The sequence below is a fragment of the Narcine bancroftii genome, chromosome 1, assembly GCF_036971445.1.
Source record: "Narcine bancroftii isolate sNarBan1 chromosome 1, sNarBan1.hap1, whole genome shotgun sequence".
NCBI classification, from domain to species: domain Eukaryota; kingdom Metazoa; phylum Chordata; class Chondrichthyes; order Torpediniformes; family Narcinidae; genus Narcine; species Narcine bancroftii.
This window is the reverse complement of record NC_091469.1, coordinates 445828991-445854164: the sequence shown is the minus strand read 5'-3', so window position 1 is coordinate 445854164 and position 25174 is coordinate 445828991. Positions and strand designations below refer to the sequence as shown.

The following is a 25174-nucleotide window of genomic DNA, read 5'->3' as shown; positions in this document are numbered from 1 at the left end:
AGGTGGATAAATCTCCGGGACTGGACAAAATATTCCCAAGGACACTCAGGGAGGTTGTGGACAGATAGTGGGCCATTAACAGAGATATTTAGGATGTCACTGGCCTCGGGGGTAATGCCAAAGGATTGGAGGGTTGCGCATGTGGTTCCGCTGTTTAAGAAAGGGTCCAAATGTAAACCTGGGAATTATAGGCCCGTGAGTCTGATGTCTGTGGTGGGCAAGTTGATGGAAAGTGTTCTGAGGGATGGTATTTCCAAATATTTGGAGGTACAGGGATTGATAGGGAGTAATCAGCATGGTTTTGTCAGGGGTAGATCATGCTTGACAAACCTGATTGAGTTCTTCGAGGGGGGTTACAAAAAATGTTGATGAAGGGAAAGCTGTGGATGTTGTCTATTTAGACTTTAGTAAAACTTTTGACAAAGTTCCCCACAGGAGGTTTGGAAAAAAGATGGAGGCATCAGGTATAAATAAGGAGGTAGTAAAATGGATTCAGCAATAGATGGATGGGAGGTGTCAGAGAGTAGTGGTAGAAAATTGTTTGTCCAATTGGAGGCTGGTGGCTAGTGGAGTTCTTCAGGGATCGGTCCTGGGTCCACTATTGTTTGTTATATATATTAACGATCTGGATGTAGGGGTGGAGAATTGGATAAGCAAGTTTGCGGATGATACAAAGATTGGTGGTGTTGTGGACAGTGAGGAAGATTCTCGTAGATTAAAAGGTGATTTAGGAAGGCTGGAGGTGTGGGCTGAGAAATGGCTGATGGAATTTAATACAGATAAGTGTGAGGTGTTACATTTTGGAAAGGCAAATCTAAATAGGTCATATGCATTAAATGGTAGGCTATTGAGATGTGCAGAGCAACAAAGGGATTTAGGAGTGATGGTAAATAGTACCCTCAAGACTGATATTCAGGTAGATGGTGTGGTGAAGAAGGCATTTGGAGTGTTGGCCTTCATAAATTGGAGTACTGAATTCAAGAGTAGGGAGGTTATGATGAAATTGTACAAGGCATTGGTGAGGCCAAATTTGGAGTACTGTATACAGTTTTGGTCACCAAATTATAGGAAAGATATAAACAAAATAGAGAGAGTGCAGAGAAGGTTCACGAGAATGTTGACAGGATTTCAAGGTTTGAGTTACAGGGAAAGGTTGTGCAGACTAGGGCTTTTTTCTCTGGAGTGTAGAAGATTGAGAGGGGACTTGATAGATGTATTTAAGATTTTAAAAGGGACAGACAGAGTAAATGTGCATAGGCTTTTTCAATTAAGAGTGGGGGAGATTCAAACTAGAGGGTATGGTTTAAGATTAAAGGGGGAAAATTTTAAGGGGAACATGAGGGGAAATTTCTTTACGCAAAGGGTGGTAGGGATGTGGAATGAGCTTCCGGCAGACGTGGTTGAGGCGGGATCATTGGTTACATTTAAGGATGGACTGTATAGGAGATACATGGAGAGGAGAGGACTGGAGGGGTATGGACCGGGTGCTGGTCAGTGGGACTAGGAGGGTGGGGATTTGTTACGGCATGGACTAGTAGGGCCGAACTGGCCTGTTCTGTGCTGTAAGTGGTTATATGGTTATATGGATATGGACCAAAAGTAAGCAAATGGCACGATCCCAGCATGGAAGGATCTATTCCATGCTGTATGACTCTATAACTAAAATAGAACAAGGATTTAAAGTCTATCCAGTTATACAATACGATTATGGTTGTCCAAGCTCAGTGCCTTTTCCGTGCTAGTTAATTGAGATTTTTAAAAAGCTTATCTACTTTCATAGAACATAGAACAATACAGCACAGTAGAGGCCCTTCAGCCCTCGATGTTGTGTCGACCCATATATTCCTTCCAAAAAAAATTAACACTCCCTACCCCATAACCCTCTATTTTTCTTTCATCCATGTGTCTGTCTAAGAGTCTTTCAAATACCCCCAATGTTTCAGCCTCCACCACTATCCCTGGCAAGGCATTCCAGGCACCCACAACTCTTTGTGTAAAAAAAAACTTATCCCTGATGTCTCCCCTTAACTTCGCTCCTTTCACTTTGTACGTATGTCCTCTCATAATTTTGTAGACCTCTATCAAGTCTCCTCTCATCCTTCTACACTCCAAAGTGAAAAGTCCCAGCTCTGCTAACCTTGCCTCAAAAGATTTGTTTCCCAATCCAGGCAGCATCCTTGTAAATCTCCTCTGTACACGAGCTTCCACATCCTTCCTATAATGAGGTGACCAAAGATTTGTAGAGTTGTAACATGAACTCTCTACTCCTGAACTCAATCCCCCTATTAATGAATCCAAGCATCCCATAGGCCTTCTTAACTATTCTAAAAACCTGTGCCGTGACTTTGAGGGATGTATGGATTTGAACCCCAAGGTCCCTCTGATCATCCACACTCCTAAGTAACTGACCATTAATCCTGTACTCAGCCTTCTGGTTTGTCCTTCCAAAATGCAAAACCTTACACTTCTCCCGATTGAAATCCATCTGCTACTTTTCTGCTCAACTCTGCATCCTGTCTATATCCTCTTGGAACCTTCGACAGCCCTTAGCTCCATCCACAACTCCTCCAACTTTGGTGTCATCTACAAACTTACTGACCAATCTTTCTGCCTCTTCATCCAGGTCATTTATAAAAAGCACAAAGAGCAGAGGTCCCAGAACAGATCCCTGTGTCACTCCACTAGTCACTGATCTCCAGGCAGAATACTTTCCTTCCACTACTACTCTCTGCTTTCTTCCTTCAAGCCAATTTTTAATCCATAGAGCCAAGGTTCCATTGATCCTGTGCCTCATGACTTTCTGGATGAATCTCTCGTGGGGGACCTTGTCAAATGCCATACTAAAATCCATGTAGACCACATCTACTGCCCTACCCTCAACAATTTTTTTAAACCTCCTCAAAAACTCAGACTTGTGAGGCACAACCTTCCCTTCACAAAGTCATGTTGACTATCCTTGAGTAGACTGTACTTCTTCAAATGCTCATAGATTCTATCCTTAAGAATCCTCTCCATTAATTTGCACACCACTGACGTAAGACTCGCCAGTCTATAATTACTAGGATTCTCCCTATTACTTTTTTTTAAACAATGGGACTACATTTGCCATTCTCCAATCCTCTGGCACCTCCCCTGCGGCTAAAGAGGATTCAAACATCATAGCTACTGCCCCAGCTATCTCCTCCCTCAGTTCCCACAGCAGCCTGGGGTATATCACATCTGGCATGTTTTTAAGAAGATCCAACACTTCTGCTCCTTAATCTCCACATTGTCCAGCACATAGGCCTGTCAATTTCGACCTCACCGTGATCAAGGTCCTTGTCTTTTGTGAATACTGATGCAAAGTATTCAATTAGGATCTCCCCAAACTCCACGACTCCAGGCACATTGCCCACCACCCCCTTATCCTTTAGTGCCCAACCTTCATTCTTGTCATCCTTCAGTTCTTCACATACACATAGAACACTTTGGGGATCTCCTTAATTCTACATGCCAAGGCCTTCTCATGCCCCCTTCGAGCCCTCCTAAGCCCTTCCTTCCTGGCTAGCATATACTTCTCATGAGCCCTTCCTGTTTCCTACTTCCTGTATCTAATGTATGCTTCCTTCTTCCTCTTGACTAGTTGTCAGACCTGTTTTATCTGCTACAGTTCCCTTTTCCTATCATTGTTTCCATTTTCCTGCACAAGTGGTCCCAAAACTTCCTCCGCATGATTTCTGTGTTTTCACCCTGAAAGATCTGTTTCCAATTTATTTTCGCTAGTTTCTGCCTCATCCCTTCATAATTAGCCCTTCCCCAGTTAAGCACTTACCCAGTTTGACTTTTTATCTTTTCCCATAGCTATATTGAAGCTCAGGGAGTTGTGGTCACTCTCACCAAAATGCTCCCCCACCGAGAGGTCCACCACCTGACCAGGTTCATTCCCCAGAACCAGATCCAGTGTGGCCTGTCCTCTAGTTAGCCGGTCCACATACCGTGTCAGGAATCCTTCTTGTACGCACCTGACAAATTGAGCCCCATTATTTCCCTTTAAACTCCCCCAGTAGCTTAGCCTCTGCAACTTTCTGGGGCAGAGAATGCCACCAATTCACCACCCTTTGTGAGAAGGAATTCCTACACATCTTAGTTTTAAATGATTACCCTTCCTTACCTTGTAACTTTGCCGCCTCATTTGAGTCTCTCCCATTACTCTACATCTACTCCATAGTTTTTATGTTTCAACATAATTATGCCTCATTTTTCCAAACCTGCACATTCACTTACTTTAGCTGTTCATGATAGGACAAAAAATTTTAAAATGACGCACCGCCAGAGCTGATGTAACGGCAGGAATGCCACTAGTGCAGTCCTGCGGAGAGCAGGAAGTGGAGTCACCGTGCTCCTCTACACGATTCTACCTCCCAGTTCAACAACCAACATCTCTGTACAGGCTTTAAAAGAGCTGTTAAAGGAGCTGACAATGGTTAATTTTAAAATCCTGCAATCTCGGGGTCTGGGTCTGGGCCCTAGATGGCGACACTAGTGTTTGGCAGCAGCCTTCGGGTTTGGAGACTCCAGCGAAGCAGAGGTCTGGGGAAACCACTGCCCCATTTAAGAAGGAGAAGCAGAGGAGATGACCCATGGGATGGTGACCATGCGGGCGGGCCAGTGAGTGGTTCTGTGGCTGAAGAATGCACAAACAGTGGCACCAACACGTCACATGCGAGACCGGGGGAACCAACATACTCGACCACTGCTACACCACAATGAAAAATGCATACCGAGCCATACCACAACCGCACTTCAGCAAGCCTGATCACCTGGCTGTACTTCTACTCACGGTGTACAAGCCAAAACTGAAAACCACAGCACCAGTGGTGAAGATGGCGAAAGTACGGTTGAGGGAAGTGGAGAAGCGTCTATAGGACTGCTTTGAATCGGTGGACTGGAACATATTCAAGAACTCATCTGTAGACTTGACTGAATATGCAACAGGTGTCACCGACTTCATTAAAACCTGTGTGGATGAGTGTGTGCCTACGCACACATAATCGGGTGTTCCCCAACCAGAAGCCCTGGATGAATCAGAGAATTTGCAAGCTGCTGAGGGTGAGAACAAGAGCATTGAAGGCCAGAGATCGGGATATTTACAAGTCCAGGTATGGCCTGCAGAAGGCCACCTCTAAAGCAAAATGGCAATTCCAGAGAAAGCTAGAGAGAGAGAGAGAGAGACAGATACACACCAGCTATGGCAAGGAATGCAGGCCATTACAGCCTACAAAGCGAAAGCGAACACTTAGAGATGGCTGTGATCTTCATTACCCAATGAACTGAACACCTTCTATGGCTACTTTGAGAAGAAGATCCAAACAGTGCCGACTAGAATCCCTGAAAAGGCTGAGGATCTTGCGATATCTGTCTCTGAGGGTGACATCAGAACATCATTCAAGAGGGTGAAACATCGCAAGGCAACAACCCTGACAGTGTATCTGGCAAGGTACAGAAAATCTGCGCCAACCAACTAGCTGGAGTGTTCACGGACATTTTCAATCTCTCATTGTGGCAGAGGTTCCCACATACTTTAAAAGGGCATCAATCATCTCACTACCCAAGAAGAGTAGTGGGAGCTGCCTCAACGACTATTGCCCAGTAGGACTAACCTCTATTGTGAGAGGCTGGTCATGGCGAGAATTAACATGTACCTAAGATCTGGACCCACTGCAATTTGCCTTTCGTGACAATCGCTCCACAGCTGGTTCTCCACTCAGCTCTGGATCACCTTGAAAACAGTAATTCATACATACGGCTGCTCTTCACTGACTACAGCTCGGCCTTCACTTCCATGATTTCCTCAGTGCTGGTCAAGAAGCTACAAACTCTGGGCCTCTGTACCTTCCTGTGCAACTGGATCCTTGACTTTCTCATTGAAAGATCACAGTCAGTATGAATTAGAAACAATGTCTCCTCACTGATTATCAACACAGGCACACCCCAAGGATGTGTGCTTAGCCTACTGCTCTTCTCATTATATACCCACGACTGTGTAGTGAGGCACAATTCCAATGCTATATCCAAGTTTGCCGATGACACCACAGTTGTCGGCAGTATCACAAACAGCAATGAGGAACCTGTACAGGAAGGAGCTAAATCAGCTCGTTGAATGGTGTAATGACAACAATCTTGTGCTCAACGTTAGCAAAACCAAGGAGATGATTGTGAACTTCAGGAGGAAGTCAGGGGAACATGACCCAGTCCTCATCGAGGGCTCAGTAGTGGAGAGGTTCAAGAACTTCAAATTCTTGGGTGTCAACATCTCTGAGGATCTGTCCTGGAGCCTCCATGAAGAAGAAGGCTTGTCAGTGGCTATACTTTGTGAGGTGCCTGAAGAGATTCACTATGTAACTGAAAACTCTTCAAAATCTTCTACAGATATACCGTGGAGAGCATTCTGGCTGGTTGCATCATTGCCTGGTATGGAGGTGCCAACTCTCAGGACATGAATAAATTCCAGAGGGTTTTAACTTGGCCTGCGATGTCACAGGCACCAGACTTTACTCCATTGAGGTCATTAACATGAGGCAGTGTCCTAAAAAAGCAGCCTCTATCCTCAAAGACCCCCCCCACCAACCAGGCCTGCCATTTTCACTCTGCTACCATCAGGAAAAAAGGTACAAGAGCCTAAAGATGAGCACTCAACGGCACAAAAACAGCTTCACCCCCCCACCCACCCCACCATCAGATTCCTTATATAGTCAATGAACCAAAGACACTGCCTTACTTTTTGTGCACTAACAATTTTATTTTTTGATTTATAGTAAATGTTATGACATAAATGTTTGCACCATGAAGGTGCTGCAAAACACCAAATTTCATAAGTTGCTCATGACAATAAATTTTGATTCTGTTAGTGACTTGAGCCGAGGAACCCACACAAGCTGTGGGCTGCTGGCAACTGCAATCAAAGGACACACCAGATTATGAACTGCTAGAGATTAGCTAGAGACTGGCTGAAGGGGTACCAGGTATCGGAAATCGGATGTGAGGGTGATGATGGCTTCTTGATCATGGCACTGTAGGCTGTAGGTGCACTGGAGGCAAATCCATGGGTACTCTGATCCTGGAGGGAATCTCTTTTGTTTCTCTTTCTCTGATTTCAAGAGGTGCCTGGCAATTTCTGATGGTGATGTGTTTCCTAACATGACAATAAAGGAATTTTGAATTCCAGGAAATTAGCCACCAAAGCTGATGTATCATTATTAGATAAAAGGACCAAACTGTGAATTGGTGCGGCCTAACACGCTACACATTTCAGCACACAAAAGTCTACGACATCTTAATAAGTCTGAAACATGCAGTGAAACAGGAGAAAATGGTGCACTGTGAGATCTGCATTAACGGCCTTGAAAACAAAATGAAGCTCTGCTCCATTTTTAGTCAATTTCAATGATATCAGCCATTTCTCCATTAGCTGGAATTCAACTTGCAAATCAGAAGCTTTGGGTGAAGGGGGAGGAGTCCTACTAAATACACTGGCATGCAGTAGAAAGCATGCCAGCCCAGTGTTGTTCACTCAACAAATACAGTATCCATGTCCTCATCCAGAGCAACTTAACCAAGAAAAACAAAGGCTTGCAAATGTCTGAATTACTTCATGATCTTGAATGAAAAGAATGTCTTTTTATTGACTTGCACAATAAATTTGAACTGAAAGAAAACATTATCATATTGTACCTAATGTAGTTATTAGGTAAATAGTTCAAACTGTTTTAAAACTCCCCTTTCTTTCTTTCTCGAGCTCCTATTTCAGCTCAGCTGAAAGTACATTTCATTCTCTAGTAAATCTAGTGGTTCCACCCTACTTTCTGCCCAGAAATATCACAGGGGTCACAGAATAAAAGATTGAGAGTACATATTAATAACACAATCACAAAAGGTGAGGAAAAGCTGATCTGACACTTTATTTCCATGGTGAGTAGCGTGACACATTTCCTAATATGGTGCCTAACTCCTCATTGCCTAATCAAAACATTCTCCAACGCCCAAATCACAGGTTTGATATTCCTTTTCAAAAACTTGTAACAATGAAGAACCATTTCACACTGTAGCAACATTAAAGTTTCCATGTGTCGTTTCAATGTAAATACTGACAATGAGATTAATATACAAAGCAAAGTAGCAGTAATTTAAAGCGCAGAGTGAAATCTCTTGTTATGGACTCTATAGCCAAGACTACATTTATTCTTGAAATCTCATTTGGATTTTCAGCAGATTGAAAAACATCTAGCCTTACTTAAAATGCATCCATGGGCTTCTAGGGGAAATTACCATCCTACAGCTCATCTCTTTATACCAAAAGAATTTGTGCTACTCGACCAACCTCTCTTGTTTCCACTAAGAATCGTCCGCCCACCAGCTTGGCTCTCCACATCTAACTTTTATTATGTTTCTTCTTACAGTCATATTGAAATATCTCTGCCATCTCATCAGCTCCTGTGGCTTTACCTTTTTACGTAAACTTGTAAGTAATTTCATCCATGTCCTCATTTTTAAATTTTTTTCCTTGCAATGCCTGCCACATGTTTCTCCAGTTTTATCCAAAATTTGAATTTGTTCTTTTTGTCCCAGATGCTGATATACCTCCTGCACACTTCCACAATTTTTAGATCTTAAATCTTCATTCACATTGCCGGCAGGAGTCTGACTAATAATTTTCACATCTAATATTACTGAACATGAACCCTTGAGCTTATGGAGAAAATTGCAATCTTATTATCCATCTGCTCATACCAATAGAATGTGTGTTGTTTTAACAGCCTCTAGTTTTTCCATTTGGATTAGAATATTCCACCCACCATCCAGGTTTTCCATGCATTCTTTGTGACCTTAAGTCCTTCACTTTGATTATGTCTCTTCCCACTGTCATATCAAAAAATCACCTATCTTATATTCAAGTACAGTGGTAGGCAATTTTACCCACATCTAATTCAAAACAAAATTATTGCCATGTTTTTCCCTTATTTTACAATCTAATGAATAATTGCCACATTTTATATTGATTCTTTACTCCAGATGCTAATGTATACATTTCCTTTATTGCCCACTGTAGTGTCAGATCTCCTGTTTTTTTTTCCCACCCTGGGGCAGCTCATTAGATACATAACTGATATTAAAATATTTCATGGTAAACAGAACTGTTTAGTTATATTCCCTCCATTTATCTTTCTTTCCTCTGAAAACGGACAGCTTTTCTTTCATCCATGTTGAAGCACATTGCTACAAATCTCTGTCTTTGGAAAAATTATTAGTAGAATTATTAATTTTGCATAAGAAAGCTTGTGAGCTCAAAACAGTCTTTGATTCAACATTACTGAATGATCATTTTCCCCAAACTTGGAAACAATAGAGACAAGAAACAGGATGCTAGAACTCAGTAGATCAATTAGAACCTATGAAGATAAAAGGTGAAAGTTCATCTCAGGGCTTCATCAAGACTACATTCCATTTCATCTGGAGTTTTCCAGCTTACTGTTCTTGTTACATATTCCAACATCTGTCGTCTCTTTTATCTTCATACTAATGAAGACTAAATTATTAGCTGAGACTTCCATTCAAATTTTATGTGTTTATAAGTAAACAAATGCAAGAGCTGAATAAAGCTATTTTAAGTAACTTTTGCTGTCACTAAAATTAAAGTAATACTCAAAGGTAAGAGTTTGGAAATGCAATGGATTTCAAATTTCTGGAATTCTCAATTATCAAAATTCTTGGATTCTCAGTCACTGGATATCTCTTTATAACTCTATTCACCTGTGATGCCACTTTTAGGAAATTATGTATCTGTATTCCCAGATCCTTCTGCTCTATGGCACTCTCAGTGCCCTACCATTTACCATATATGTCCTTTCTTGGTTTGTCCTTCCAAAGCACACCTCACACTTGTCTGCATTAAATTCCATCTACCATTTTTCATCCCATTTTTCCAGCTGGACCAGATCCCTCTGCAGGTTTTGAAAGCCTTCTTCGCTGTCTACAATGCTTCCAATCTCTGGGTCATCTGCAAACTTGCTAATCCAATTCTCACAGGCTTCCAGTCTGGGAAGCTATTATTCACCAGCACTCTCTGGCTGCTCCTGTATAGCAAATATTGAATCCAGTTTACTACTCATTTTTACACCTCAATGTCACCTTTACACCTGACATTGCCCCACCAACATGTGAGGATTTGACTCAAGATTGCTCGCAGTGGAGAAGCGCCATCAAGCTCAAAGAGGCAACAGCGGGAAGGCACAGGAAGCACCAAAACAGACCTTGACAGCCTCACCTGTCAAGTATGTGGCAAGCACAGCCTGTCAAGTATGTGGCAAGCACAGCCTGTCAAGAATCAACCTGTACAGCCACTCCAGGATGCACACATCAAACTCCACAAACTGACTGAAAGGAACCATCATCATCCTTCAGGTTGGACAGCCAGAAGGACTACCTCACCATGAATACCGAGCTTCTGAACCTTCTTGACTAACCTCCCATGTGGGATCTTGTCAAAGGCCTTACTAAAGTTCATATGGACAACATCCACACCCTTTCCTTCAACTTTCCTGGTAACCGCTTCAAAAATTCTATCAGATTGGATATACATTTTGACAATCCCTAATCAGTCCTTGGCCATCCAAGTACTTGTATACCCGATCCCCAAGAACACCTTCCAATAATTTACCTACTATTGATGTCAGGCTCACTAGCCTAAAATTTATAAGGTTATTTTTGGAGCCTTTTTTAAACAATGGAACAATATGAGTTAACCTCCCGTCCTCCACCACCTCACCCATGGCTAAGGACATTTTAAATATTTCTGCTAGGGCCCAAGCAATTTCTACACTAGCCTATCTCCAGCTCTGATGGAACATCTTGTCAAGCCCTGGGGAGCTATCTACCCTTATTTGGTTTTAAGACAGCAAGCACTTCCTCTTCTTTAATATGTATTGGTTTCATTAGCTTACTGCCCGTTTTCCTTAATTCCCTCAACTCTGTGCAAGTTTCCTGAGTAAATACTGATTCAAAAATCCCATTTAAGATCTCCCCCATCTCTTTTGGCTCCATACAAAGCCGACCACTCTGATCTTCAAGGGGACCAATTTTGTCCCTTACTATCCTTTTGTTTTTAACATACCTGTAGAAACCTTTAGGATGTTCCTTCACATTGTCGACCAAAACAGCCTTGTTTTCTTTTTGACATCCTGATTTCTATCTTGGGGTTTTTCTTGCACTTTTTGTAATCCTCAAATACCTTATTTGCTCCATGTTGCCTATAAATACTATATACCTCTCTCTTTTTCTGAACCAGATCCCCAATATCCCTCGAAAACCAAAGTTCTCGATGCCTGTTAACTCTGCCTTTAATCCTGAAAAGAATGTAAAAACTCTGTACTCTCAAAATTTCACCTGAGGATCAGATCTATCCTTCTCCATAAATAAGGCGGCATGGTTGGTGAAGCAGTGAGCACAACGCTGTTACAGCGCCAGCCATCAGGACTGGGGTTGAAATCCATGCTGTCTGTAAGGAGTTTGTATGTTCTCCTCGTGTCTGCATGGATTTTCCCCAATGCTCTGGTTTCCTCCCACCTTTCAAAACATACCGGGGGTGGCAGGTCAATTGGGCAGGACAGGCTTATTATGGCCTGTTACTGTGCTGTATGTCTAAATTTAAATTTTAACTTGAAAGTAATTGCATTATGATCACTGGACCCAAAATGTTCCCCTACACTTACTGTCACCTGTCCTGTCTCCTAATTAAAGATCCAGTATTGCACTCTCTCTAGTAAGTACCTCTATACATTAATTTGGAAAACTTTTCCTGAACACATTTCACAAACTCCAAGCCATACAGCCCTTTTATAGTATGGGAGTCCCAGTCAATATATGGTAAGTTAAAATCTCCTGCTATCACAACCTTATGTCTGCTATCTCTCTACAGATTTGCTCCTCCAATTCTCGCTGACTATTGGGTGGTCTATAATACAACCACATGAGTGTGGTCATACCTTTTTTGTTCCTCAGTTCCACCCATATAGCCTCAGCCTCAGCAGCTGTCCTGCCTAAGCACCCCCCCCCCCAACCCCCCGCAACACTTCTATCGCGTTTGAAACAATGGAAGCCCGGAACATTGAGCTGCCAGTCCTGCAACCAAGTTTCACAAAATGGCCACAACGACATAATTCCATGTGCCAATTATGCCTTAAGCTCATCTGTCTTTCCTATAATACTCCTTGCTTTGAAATAGATATACCTGAGAACATAATTTCCACCACGTACAACCCTTTGATTCCTCCTTTTATGTGCAGTCTTCACATCATCTTTTTCCTCCTCCACTCCCTATCTGCTCTGGCACTCTGCATCCTATCCCCCTGCAAATCTAGTTTAAAACCCCAGAGCAGCACTAGCAAACCTTCCCACAAGGATATTAGTTCCCCTCCAGTTCAGATGCAAATCGTCCCATCGGAACAGGTCCCACCTTCCCTGAATTCAGAAACCTGAAACTCTCCCTCCTGCATCATGCCTTTAGCCATGTCGTAAGCTGCATTATCCTCCTATTTCCAACCTCACTAGCACATGGCACAGGTAGCAATCCTGAGATCACAACCCTGGAGGTCCTGTCCATGAATCATTTTAAAAGGGCTGATGAGAGAAGATGCAGAATCAGGTCTTTAGGGACCACACAATTTGAGGAAAATCTCCACCATGGTTCTTGGAGGGACCTGAGGGAGTGCAGCAGTCCGATCCACAGAGAAGACTGAATCTGAAATCTGAATCTTGTCTTTTCTTTCTGTTCTTTGTCATTTCTTCTTCAATGGCCAGATATTTCACTGGTTAGAGATTTTGATGGCACTGAGATTGACAAGCTCTCCCCAGCTTGTGATATCTAAGTCAGTTTCTTGAGGCATGGCTTCAATGTATTTTTGTACAATGACCTCAAAGAGATACCAAACTGGGATTTATATACAGAACCCCGTTTAGATTTAAATTTCATGGATTCTGTTTTAGTCACCTTGGTAGAGGAGAGTCAGAACTATGTATAGACTATGAAGAAACAAACACCATAGAGAAGCAAGTGAAACAAGAAAGTGTGCAGATGATGTGATCGCACAAAATAGCTGGAGAATCTCAGTTTAGAAGTTTCAAAAGTGGTGTAATGCAACTAGAGTTAAGTGTGCCCACTTGGCATCCATAGGAAGAAAAGATATACAACCAACATTTCGGACCTGAGCCCTCTGTCAAGGTATGAGCAAAAAAGCAGGCAGGTGCCTGAAAATAAAAAGGGGGAGGGGGACAAAGGGGCAGTGGAGGAGCAAAAAGATGCAGCAAATGACCTCTGCAGATTCACCAGCGAAGCCTTGCTTCACTTGGACGGACTGTTTGGGGCCCCAAATTGTAGTGAAGCAAAAGATGTGGGCAAGTGTAGCATTTTAAGCAGTCACAAGGGTAAGATACTAAAGTGGTGATTATGGGAAAGGTTGAGTGGACAAAGGAGAGAGTGGCCCCTGCAGAAGGTGGACAGGGGAAGATGTGTGGTGGTGGGATTACATTGTAGGTGGCGGAGATTGTGGAGGGTATGCTGGATGCGAAGGCTAGTGGGTGTTTGGCAAAGATACGGGGAATCCTGTTCTTGTTGTGTATGGTGGTTGAGGAGTCAGGACACATGCACAGGAAATGGAGGATATGTAGTGAGGGCCAAGTTGATGGTGGTGAAGGGGAAGCCCTGTTGTTTTTTTTGAAGGAGGGCAATATGTCACTTTCACCCACATCTCATCCTTCACTACCATTCAGGGGCCCAAACACAGCCCTTCCAAGTGAAGCAACACATGAATCTGCAAGCACCTACTGCATCCAGTGCTCCAGTTGTGCTCTCCTCTAATCGGAGACACTAGACACGCCCTGGGAGATCGCTTCACTAAGCACCTTAGCACCCTGTAATAGCAGGGATCTCCCAGTGGCAACTCATTTTAATTCCCCGACCCTTTCCCATGCCGACAAATCTGACCGTTGTCTTGTGCATTGCCCAACTGAGACCACTCACAAATTGGAGGAACAACACCTCCTATTCCATCTGGGCACCATCCAACCATCCCTCCCCTCCCCCACCATTTCTCTCATTTCCTATCCCCAAGTCTCCTTTCCTCCTGCTCCTCTCCCCTTGTCTCTTTCTCTATTCTGCTATCTCCTTTCTTCCAGCTCTGCATTCACAGAGCTAGCCCCTCTCCTATCAATTCCCTGCCTTTCTCTCCTGCCCTCCTATCCATTTCCATTTATGGCCTAGACACCTTCCCCTGACCCTTCTTCCCCCTACCTTTTCATTTAGGGGCCTGCGTACTTTTTGCTTATGCCTTGACAAAGATGATAGTTAGATAGTATTTCCCCCTATGGATGGTGCCGAACCTGCTGAATTTCTCCATGGGTATTGACTATAGGGATGCAAAGAGTTTAGAAGTTTCAAAAGTGGTGTAATGCAACTAGAGTTAAGTGTGCCCACTTGGCAATCATACAAAACCAATGCCAAAATTTATATGCAAGCAAAGTGAGAATGTTAACGTATTCCACATCTGAAAAGTCTGCTCCAACAATTTAACTTTAAAAAGTTTATGCTATTGATGCTGTAAGATCTTTTAACGTCTTGATGTCGATGTTATGAGACAGCTTTATTTTGAAAATGAAAGGACTGACAGTATCAGGTTACACGTCAAGAGATTTAACACTGAGAAGAGCTCTCTTCAGTCAGAGGGTGTGAACTTGGGGCTCTCAATACCACAGAGGGCTGGAGAAGCAGTGTCTGAATGCTTTTAAGAATGAGACAGATATATTTCAAAATGCCAAAAGCAAAAAGGGGCATGGGGGATGAATGAGGAAATTATATTAAGACAAATAATAGAGAGTAGATTGGAAGGGTCAAATAGCTTCTTGCTTCTATGTTTTCACTGCTCAAACAAATATTTTTTTCGAATGCTGACAACTCCTCTGTGGAGCCAAGATGACACATGTTTGAAGTGCTTTGGTCCAAACAGTGATGCTTTATCACTTGAGAGAGTTTTAAAAATTTTCATTGATCAGCGTTTCTTCATATGCTGAAATTATGCATTGGATGGAGGTAGAATTGAACCAACACCATTCTGACACTAAATGTTCTCTCACATCAAACAACTAGATTTTAAAAAGATGTGGACAAATTGACAACCAAAAAGGATTTGCCAAAACTTTACAATTAACAAATTATATTTTTATTCTCAAATCATGAGGATTTTCTTTCTAATTAAAAATCTGGAAGTTTCAGACTCAACACTGATACTCCTGCTTTCTACAGATATTTCCTGGTGAATAAGGCAGGCTTTCAGGACCACTCTTTGGAGAATTACTATACAACATGAACTGGGAACTCCTTGCTTAATACAAATGGTTGAAGCAAATATATGAAGTATATACAAGACCAAAAATTCTATTTGTTTCAACTTGTCCTTAAATTCGATTTAAGTTTAGAAAATGAAAACATTTTAAGGATTACGAGTTTGATTAAAATAAATGAGACTTTCTTCTCCATTTTGTTTCTCCAAAATATAAATTACATTGTTAGTTTCTGTCCATCATTATTGAGGGTGTTTGAAGCAGACTTTTGAATTGTAAGCCTCCAGAGGTAACTGTTACCGAGTGACAATTTATGTAAAATGCTCAGTTCAGATGGGACGACTCCAGACTTGGTTGAGATACTTCAAAGTATTCACAGTCAGTTTATAGCTTTAGCCCTCAAGAACAAACACTTGTACCAGATCTGGGGCATTGCTGGAGAAAGACTGCCAGAGGACAACAATACTTTTCAACCTAACTTCCTCAAGTGTTCTCTCTCTATGGTTCAACGTGGCAACCTGACTCACCGGAAGTACAAAACTCGCAGCACTAGAGCCTTTTGCATAAAAGCCACGTCAACATAATTCCAAGGGAGAACCGAGACGATCATTATTAAAATTACAATGTTGAAATTGATTGCCATGTTTTAATCCAGGGTGATTACACTAAACCAAACATGAATGAGCAAACTTGGGTTGTTTTATCTGAAGCGTTGGAGATTGAGGAAGCAACCTGATGAAGTGTATAAAGATCATGAGAGACAATGATAAGGTGGATAGTCTGACTATTTTTCCCAGCACATAAGTGTCACACACTAAAGAATGTGTTTAAGGAGAGGGTCCTGAAAATTTAAGGGAGATATCCAGTTATTTTACACATAGGAGCCTGGAATGGTCTGCCAGGAGTTGTGATGCAAGCAGATGCAATTGTATTTATAGGCACATGAATATAAAGGGGATGGAAGAATATCTATCAGGCGAAGGCAACAGATCTTTAGTTTGATTTTGACATCATGTTTGGCACAGACATATTGGTCAAAGGGCCTGTTCCTGTGCTATATTGTTCCTTAGTACAACATGGTCAAGTTTGGACCTTGGAGGTTATGTTTTGCTCACATATTTAGTATTCACTAAATAAACAGCTATTTGAAACCAATTTACAAAAAAAAACTTTAAGATAAATCTGCCCACTTGGATCATAACAAATCAATTCCCATCTCAGGAAGGACCTGGACTCACTTTAGTTCGCCTAACATCACAATAGATCAATAGCAAATGCTATCTGACTGGCCTTCTGTTCTGCATTAGATCACTGGATCCACAGGAACACCTACATCATTCTGTTGTTAATTGACTACTGCTCGGTATTCAACACCATCATATCAGCAAAATGAATGATCAACCTCAAAGATCTGGGACTCTGTTCCACTGCAACTGGATCCTTGATTTCATCAGCAGACTCCAATGGGTGCACCGTCACCCCAAGGCTATGTGCTTAGTTCCCTACGCTATACTTTGTAACCATGGCCATGTAGCTAAGTTCAACTCCAACCCAATCTACAAATTTGCTGACGACATTACATTTGTAGTCAAAATACAGGATGGAGATTGAGAACCTGGTTGGGTGGTGCCAGAACAACAATCTTGAACTCAACGAAACCAGGAGCAAGGAACAAATTGATTTTATGAAAGAGAGGCAGAGGGACCATGCACCTATCTGCACAGTTGCTAAGGATGTGGAGAGAGTCAGAATCTCATGTTCCCTGGAGTCCACGTCAGAATTCAGCACATCGAGGCAACCGTGAAGAAAGCACATCAACATCTCTACTTTCTAAGGAGTCTGAGGATATTTGGCATGTCGCCGGATATTCTATCAAACTTCTACAGATGCACTGTGGAAAGTATTCCAGGGAGTTGCATCACAGCCTTGGTTTGGGAATTCAACTGCTTAAGATCACAGAAGGCTGCAGAAACATAGTAAACATAGCTCTATCACAGGCTTTGAATCCATCTGTGTGAAGCACTGTCTCAAGAAGGCAACTGACATTGTAAAGGACCCCCATCACCCTAGTCACCTCCTCTTCTCACTGCTACCTTTGGGCAGAGAGTCAGAAGCCTGAAAACCAGCACTGCTGGGTTCAAGAGCAGTTTCTTTCAAACCGCTCCCCTTGTTTGGTTACATTAATTATGGACTGCTCCAATATCACAAAAAGACCATCTGCATTATTGCAAGTCATTTTTTTTGCCTGAGGTTTCGTGTAAATATTTATGTCCATCTTCTGTACTTAGCCCAAATCACATCTACTTTCCACTGGGTTTTCATTCTTAATGAATCCCTTTCCTCATTTAATAACCTCTCTTTTGTCCAGTGCGTTTTGATGTGCTCAGAAATTACTTTTAAAAAGGATTTTAAAGACCAATGAAAATCAGATATTGAGAGGCTGCAGGACTCAGCATGTCAGGCAGCACCCATGCAGAGAAATGGACAGTCAATATTTCAGGTCAGAACCCTTTTTCAACACTTGAGAAAGGATCTTGTCCCGAAATGTTGACTGTTCATTTCTCTCCATGAATGCAGAGACCCTCTAACCCCTCACTGTTTTTTTTACCCAGTATATTCAGTTCTTGTGTTTTTCTAAGTAAAATCAGATAACCAATCATGACATCATAGTTGAAATTAATTGAAAGTAAGTTGAAAGACAGCATTTCTCACATGTTAAATTTATGAAATTAAAGAGCAGGTAAGATCATTCTTCATAAAGTGATCAAGATGAATCACCTTCAAATGTTCTTTCCACCCCAGTAGGGAAATATTCAGACTTGAAACTTCAGAAATGGCTTGGGTGTGAGTTTGAGAAATTCCACTGCAGGGAACCTGCAGCAAAACCCACATCCTGCTTCTACATTGAGAGTGTACTTTGCACTAATTACACTGCTGGACAAGCAATAACATTGAAACTTTCAGAGTCTCCACTCATTTAAATCAATGGTACTACCTACTCTGAAGAGATTTGGAAGGGGATGCCAATTAGGCAGGGTCTTTTTGGTGATTAAAATTTCACATCTAACGCCCACATGTGCTCTTTCCAGTGATTAACTTTCCCAAAGGCCTGAGTCAACATTAGGTAAAGCATCAGAAATTCAATGCATGACTCTCTTGGTTTGGGTGAATCAATACCACACCATGTGGAGTAATGTGCTATTACTATACACCTACAGTTCGAAGCGTAGAGGAACACAGATTCAACCGTGAAGAAAGCACACCAACGTCTCTACTTTCTAAAGAGTCTGAGGATATTTGGCATGTCGTCAGAAATTCTATCAAACATCTAGATGCACTGTGGAAAGTACACCAGGGAGTTGCATCACAGTCTGGTTTGGGAATTCAACTGTCTAGGATGACAAAAGGCTGCAGAAACAAAGTAAACATAGAGAGCTCTTTCACAGGCTCTGACCTCCCATCCATTGCAGAAATCTGTATGAAGTGCTGTCTCAAAAAGACAGCTAACATCGTAAAGGACCCTAGTCACCTCCTCGTCTCACTGCTACCTTTGGGCAGAAGGTCAGAAGCCTGAAAACCAGCACTGCTGAGTTCAAGAGCAGTTTCTTTCAAACCGCTATCAGACTCTTGAAGCTCCCCTTGCTTGGTCCACTAATCATGGACTGCTCCAATACCACAAAAGGACCATCTGCATTATTGCAAGTCACTTTTTTTTGCCCGAGCTTTAATGTGAATATTTATATCTATCTTATGTACTTATCATCTCTTAATTTAATTCTTTTAGTTTACTATAATAATTTATACTTTCAAGAAATGATTCAGCTGCAGCAAATAAGAATTTTGGTGCATATGTACATTATACAATGTTATTTTAATTTAGTTCAGAGATACAACATAGAACGAGGCCATTCTGGCTCATGTCTCCCAAATACACCCATGTGACCAATTAGCCTCACCTTTTCAAACGTGGGAGGGCATCAAAACAGCTGGAGGAAATCCACGTGGACACGGGAGAATGTACAAGCTCCTTACAGACAGTGCTAGATTTAAAGCTGGGTCGCTATATACAGTCACATACTTTTAATCACAAACTGAATGCAAGATTCTTGTTACTGTTTTCAAGATCCATTGATGGTATATCCGACATGAGCTGTGTTGCTTCCTTTATTCATTAGACTATTTGCATGATCTGATAACAAGTGTGGCATTTATTCTTACTCAGCCTTTTTACAGTAAAAAAGGAATGTAAAGGCAGGGTATAGACTCAGAGGAAAAGCGACTCTCTCCACCTCCTCCATGAAGGCAATGCCACGAAACCAGCAGCAAAGGGGCAAGGGGATGGCATCGCAATGAAGTCGTCAGCCCGTGATCCATGAGCAGGATTTTTAAAATCCCGTATCCTGTAATATACCTAATTACGTTGCGCAGGAGATCTGCCTGAGTCCTAAAAAGGCTTGAACAGATCTCCACCAGCGCACTTCCTACTCTTAGGTCACCATTTCGGGTATAAGATGCTTTCCCTTCTCAGTGTGTATGGACTACACCACTCGCCACGCCTCCCTCAGCTCCGAAACATGGCTCCCGACGCTGCTCAGTAAGAAAACAATGCTGGATAAGCCTTATAGGCCTTCTCCATAAAAAAATAAATTCAACCTATTTTCTTTTCGTTGAGCTGCCTTCAAGGCGGAGTTGCACCATAAAAAGGCCTACTGCTTCAGCCGCCATATGTCTCCTTTAACTACTATTTCTCCAAACTCTAAACCAGTGGTTCTCATTCTTTTTCTTTCCACTTTCGTACCACTTTAAGTATTTCCTATGCCATAGGTGCTCTGTGATTAGTAAGGGTTTGCTTAAGGTGGTGTGTGGGTGGAAAGAAAAAGGTTTGAAAACCATAGTTTTAATCGTACCCCATTGACTCATTATGTGCAGTTTCATAGCTCCAAAGGAAATGGGCCAATGACAATTTTTCTCAAGCAAAATATTTCAGTAACAATTGAGTCTAGAGCAGTGATTCTTAACCTTCCCTTCCCACTCACATACCACCTGAAGCAATCCTTACTAATCATAGAGCCCTTATGACATAGGGATTATTTAAAGTAATATGTGAGTGCAAAGAAAAAGGTTGAGAACCACTGCTCTAAAAGCAGGGCAAGGGCTGTCCCAAATGACATCTATTTTCTACTGGGTTTTTATCCTTAATTAATCTCTCTCCTCATTTGATGACCTCTCTTTGGTCCAGTGCCTATTGATATGCTCAGAATCAATATCACACTATGTGGAGTAATCTGCTACACCATATATTTACAGCTCTAAGCCCAAACATACAGATTTCCTCAAACAGGACAGTAGCCTTTTAACAAGAGCAATGTGGACTTTCACCCCATCAAAAAAAAGCCATATCTCTGAAGTGCAGCTTTTCAAAATTAATCTGAACCACTGGATATTACTGTTTTATAACCTAACGCACTTTTAATTCATTTTAGATACCATTCTAGATAACAGCAGTAGCAAAGAAGTCATAAAAAACTATTTCAGTTATCATTGAATTTTATCAATGGAATCAGTGAAGCTCAAAGTAAAACTCAACCACCATCCTTCTACTTCTGAATTACAAATGTAACTTGTTGCAAACTCCCACCAAGAAAGATTCAAGGTGTCACCCAGTCTTGGTGGTATCATTAGTGTATTGAACTTTACTTTTAGTTAGAAAATGAATCAGAAATATAGGGGAAATACCTCCTTTCAGATGTCAGGGTGCAATGGGAAATAAGGTAAAGTACCAATAAACTGCTATCCGACTGTTCAGAAGTCCTCAAGATTTGGCATCTGGCTCACCAGATAACGTGTCTCACTTTCCCTTTTAATTCACTTGGAACCTCGTACCCATGCATTCACAGCTATAGAGCACGGAAACATCCATGGAAATCAAGGTGTCTACCTGATCCAGCCCCATCTGTCTGCTTTTGGCACAAATCTCTATAAATTTCCTACCCATGTACCTGTCTGTATTGCTTTTAAACATGGTAATTGTACTCGTCTCCAGCACTTCCTAAAATTCCTTTTAAATCAGTGGTTCTCAACCTTTTTCTTTTCTCTCACATACCACTTTAAGTTCCCTGTGCCATAGGTGCTCTGTGATTAGTAAGGGATTGCTTAAGGTGATATATGAGTGGAAAGAAAAAAGTTGAAAACCTCTGTTTTAATCGTACCTCATTGACTTGTTATGTGCACGGTTTCATAACCCCAAAGGAAATGGACCAATGACAATTTTTCTCAAGCAAAATATTTCAGTAACAATTGGGTCTAGAGCAGTAATTCTCAACCTTCTCTTTCCACCCACATACCACCTTAAACAATCCCTTACTAATCACAGAGCACCGATGGCATAGGGATTTACTTAAAGTAGTATGTGAGTGGAAAGAAAAAGGTTGAGAACCACTGCTTTAAATCTTTCCCTTTGGATCTTAGATAAAGAAAAATAAGTTTTATGTATTTTTGTGTGCAGATCAATAAATGGTAATTTGATCTTGAATCTTGATATATACTCTTCATTTTAGACTCCCACTCCCTTGGAAAAAAGTCAGTGATCATTCACCTAATCTATGTACCTCATGATTTTATTTATCTCTACAGAGTTACCCCTCCTATGCACCAAGGAAAAATGTCCCAGGCTATCCATTGCCTCCTTAAAACTCAACCACCCAGTCCCAGCAAACCTCTTTTGAATCTTTTCATGCTCTATGACATCCTTCCAATAGCTCGGTGACCAGAACTGAACACAATACACCAAGTGGAACGTGATATCTCAGCTCTTATACTTAATACCCTGGTCAATGAAGGCAAACATGCCAAACACCTTCTTCATAACTTTGTCTGTCTGCTTTGCTACTTTCAAGGAACAATGTACCCCTCAGTCTTTCTGATGATGAGAAGGAGATAGAGCAAATATGAAAATCAGCAGATGCTGAGGTTGAAGAGCAATACACAAAAATGCTGGAGAAATTCAGTCAGTCACACAACATCCATAGGAACTAAAGGGCACCAACATTTTGAGCCTGAGCCCTTGGTCATGATGTGAGTAAAAAGCAGGCAGGCATATGAATAAAAGGTGAGGAGGAGAGGAGGGAGGAAGGGGCAGGGGAGGAGTCCAGCTAATAGGTAAGCAGTGATAGGTGGATATGGATGGTATGATAAGAGAGACAAAAGCTGAGAAGTGATGGGGAGGGAGTAGCGCTCTGAATGGAGAGGGAAGAAGGTGAATAGCTGGGTAAAGGGAGAGAGAGAGAGAGAGAGAGAGAGAGAGAGAGAGAGAGAGAGAGAGAGAGAGAGAGAGAAAAGGTTATCTGAAGCTGGAGAAGTCAATGTTAGTGTCATCTGGTTGGAGGGTGCCTAGATGCAATTTTAGGCTTGTTCCTCCAATTTGTGGGAAGTGATTTAGCAGTACATGAGCCCATGGATAAACAAGTTGGTGTGGGAATAGTGTGTGGAATCAAAATAGTTGCAACTGATAGGTCTCTGTTAATGCAGCAGAGAAGAGGTGCTCAACGAAATGATCTCCCAAGTCTAAGTCCAGTATCCAGATGCAGAGGAGGCAGTAGAAGACCCCTGCAGATTCACAAATTACATGTTGTTTCCATTAGGAGGACTGTTTGTGGCTCCAAATTGTGGTGTGGGTGCAGATGTAGAATTTCTTGCAGTCACGTCGGCAAGAACCGAAGGGTGATTAGTGAGAAGGGATGAGTGGACGAGGGAGTTCTGGAGGGAGTTGCCTCTGCAGAAAGTGAAGGGGGGTTGAAAGGGCAAGATCAGTCTAGTGGTTGGATCATGTTGTAGGTAGCGGAAACTGTGGAGGATAATATGTTGGATGCAGAGGCCGATGAAGTGGAAAGTGAGGATGAGGGAGCGGAGGGGGCCAGGGCAGAAGAGTGGGAAATAGAGATGCGGTAAGGGCTTAGTCAATGGCAGTAGAGGGGAAGCCACATGTTTTAAGGAAGAAAATCATCTTGGATGTTTTGGAATGGAGGACCTCATCCTGGGAGAAGACATGACAGAGGCAGAGGAATTGAGAGAAAGGAATAGAATCTTAACAGGGGGAAGGATGTGAAGAGGCTCAGTTGAGGAAACCTTGGGAGTCGGTAGGTTTAGAGAAAATATCTGTAGAGAATTTGTCTCCCGAGATGGAGAGAGTGATCGAGAAAGGGGAGAATGTTGCTAAATATGCACCAAGTGAATTTGAGGTTGGTGTGAAAGTTGGCAGCAAGGTGGATACAGTTGATCAGCTCATTATGAGCTCAGGAGACACCCCCAATGTAGTTAGCAGAGATAGAGTCTGGAGGCACGGTGACAGGACAATGTCTTCCTCAGAATCAGCAGAATGAAGGATTTGGTCACTGGCTTTAGGAAACAGGGTGGAGGACGTACCTGCTCGTTTCCAATGGTGGTAAGGCAGAAACGGTGGAGAGTTTGAACAAAAACACAATACTGGAGAAACTCAGCAGTTTCTTGATATTGTAAAGATTAAGATGCATACCTTCATTAATCCCTGGAAAAATGTTGGCAGGTGCCTGAACAAAAATTTGAAATTAGCACTCTTGTTCAAATATATTCATGTTTGCAATTCTATAATCAGCAATGTCTTGCTTTGACTTCAGTTTAGCAGAGGGGTTAATCAGGCTGATAAGGGAACTGCAGACTCTTCCTGAGGAGGTGTCTGGCAGCAGTGGGAATGTAGTTTATAAGATGCTGCAGAACTCCTATTGGTTATACAGGATTTCTCTGACCTTTCCTTATTTAGTTTCTAGGTCCTCAATACCATCTTGTATACTTCTTTTTAATTTTCAGGGAAACTACTAAAGTTTTCCTTCTTAGCTTAGTATGCTGGCGTGAGAATGGTTCTGGATGTTGTTCAGCACTAATCATTGATCATGAGGGACAGCCCAAGAAGTGCTTTCAAACACTCAGCACAAATCAGAAATCAAAAGACAATCTATCCTTGTCTGGTTGGATTATCTGGAGGAAGAAAAGAGCGAAAGGCCGAAAGAAAATTGGCAAGATGATGCAGGTGAAGATCATGGGAAACTCATTAGGAGACTCTATTAATGAGAAATTATCAATTTAAAATTCTCTGTGAATAAAGAGAAAACTTCTTTGCCAAGGACATTGCAGGCTTTCCAACATTGTGCACGCCTTGTTTGAGATGAAAATTATTGAAATGTCTGAGAAAACAGATAAATATTTGATTCAAAGAAAAAGAGGGGACTATGGTAATGGGAAAAGTTTTGATTTGCCATCACAAACATCCGGTATAAACCTGTGTTTTAGCAAAGTAATCACTGAATGAAACACGCCTTGAAATAGCTGTTGATCTTTCCAAGAATGCATGTTTACCTTAACACAAGTACATTGCCGTAAATGCAGGTATGCGCCACTTAATGTCCGTTCAGGCAACATCTGACCGCATTCGTGTCCGTGGTTCCATAATTATTCAGTTACCGCAGCAATTTAGAGAAAGTGAAAGCTAGCTCTATATCAGTCCCAACTAATCCTGCAGCCCCGCTCTCTCCCCACACCCCCATGTCGGTCCCCACATTGATCCCTACTTACAAATACAGTAAAAAGTTTACAGGTACACTACAGTATCCCATACAGCTTTGCTCAGTATATATGGTGTTCACACAACGTCCACATTGCATGATGTACAATTTCACAGAACGTATTGTGGATGTTAAGTGGTGCATACCTGTAATAGAAAAGAATACACTTGTTGCCTTCCTCAGTATCCCCTAAATATTGATATGCCCAAGATCAC

The 25174-nt window shown here is 41.9% G+C and overlaps 1 protein-coding gene across 7 annotated transcripts in view; it reads right to left on the bottom strand.

Annotated features, from left to right (window-relative positions):
* The window catches only part of LOC138751754 (zinc finger protein 438-like), a 345388-nt gene that overhangs the window by 15863 nt on the left and 304351 nt on the right, over nucleotides 1-25174 (bottom strand). The gene's annotated exons all lie outside the window — the stretch shown is intronic.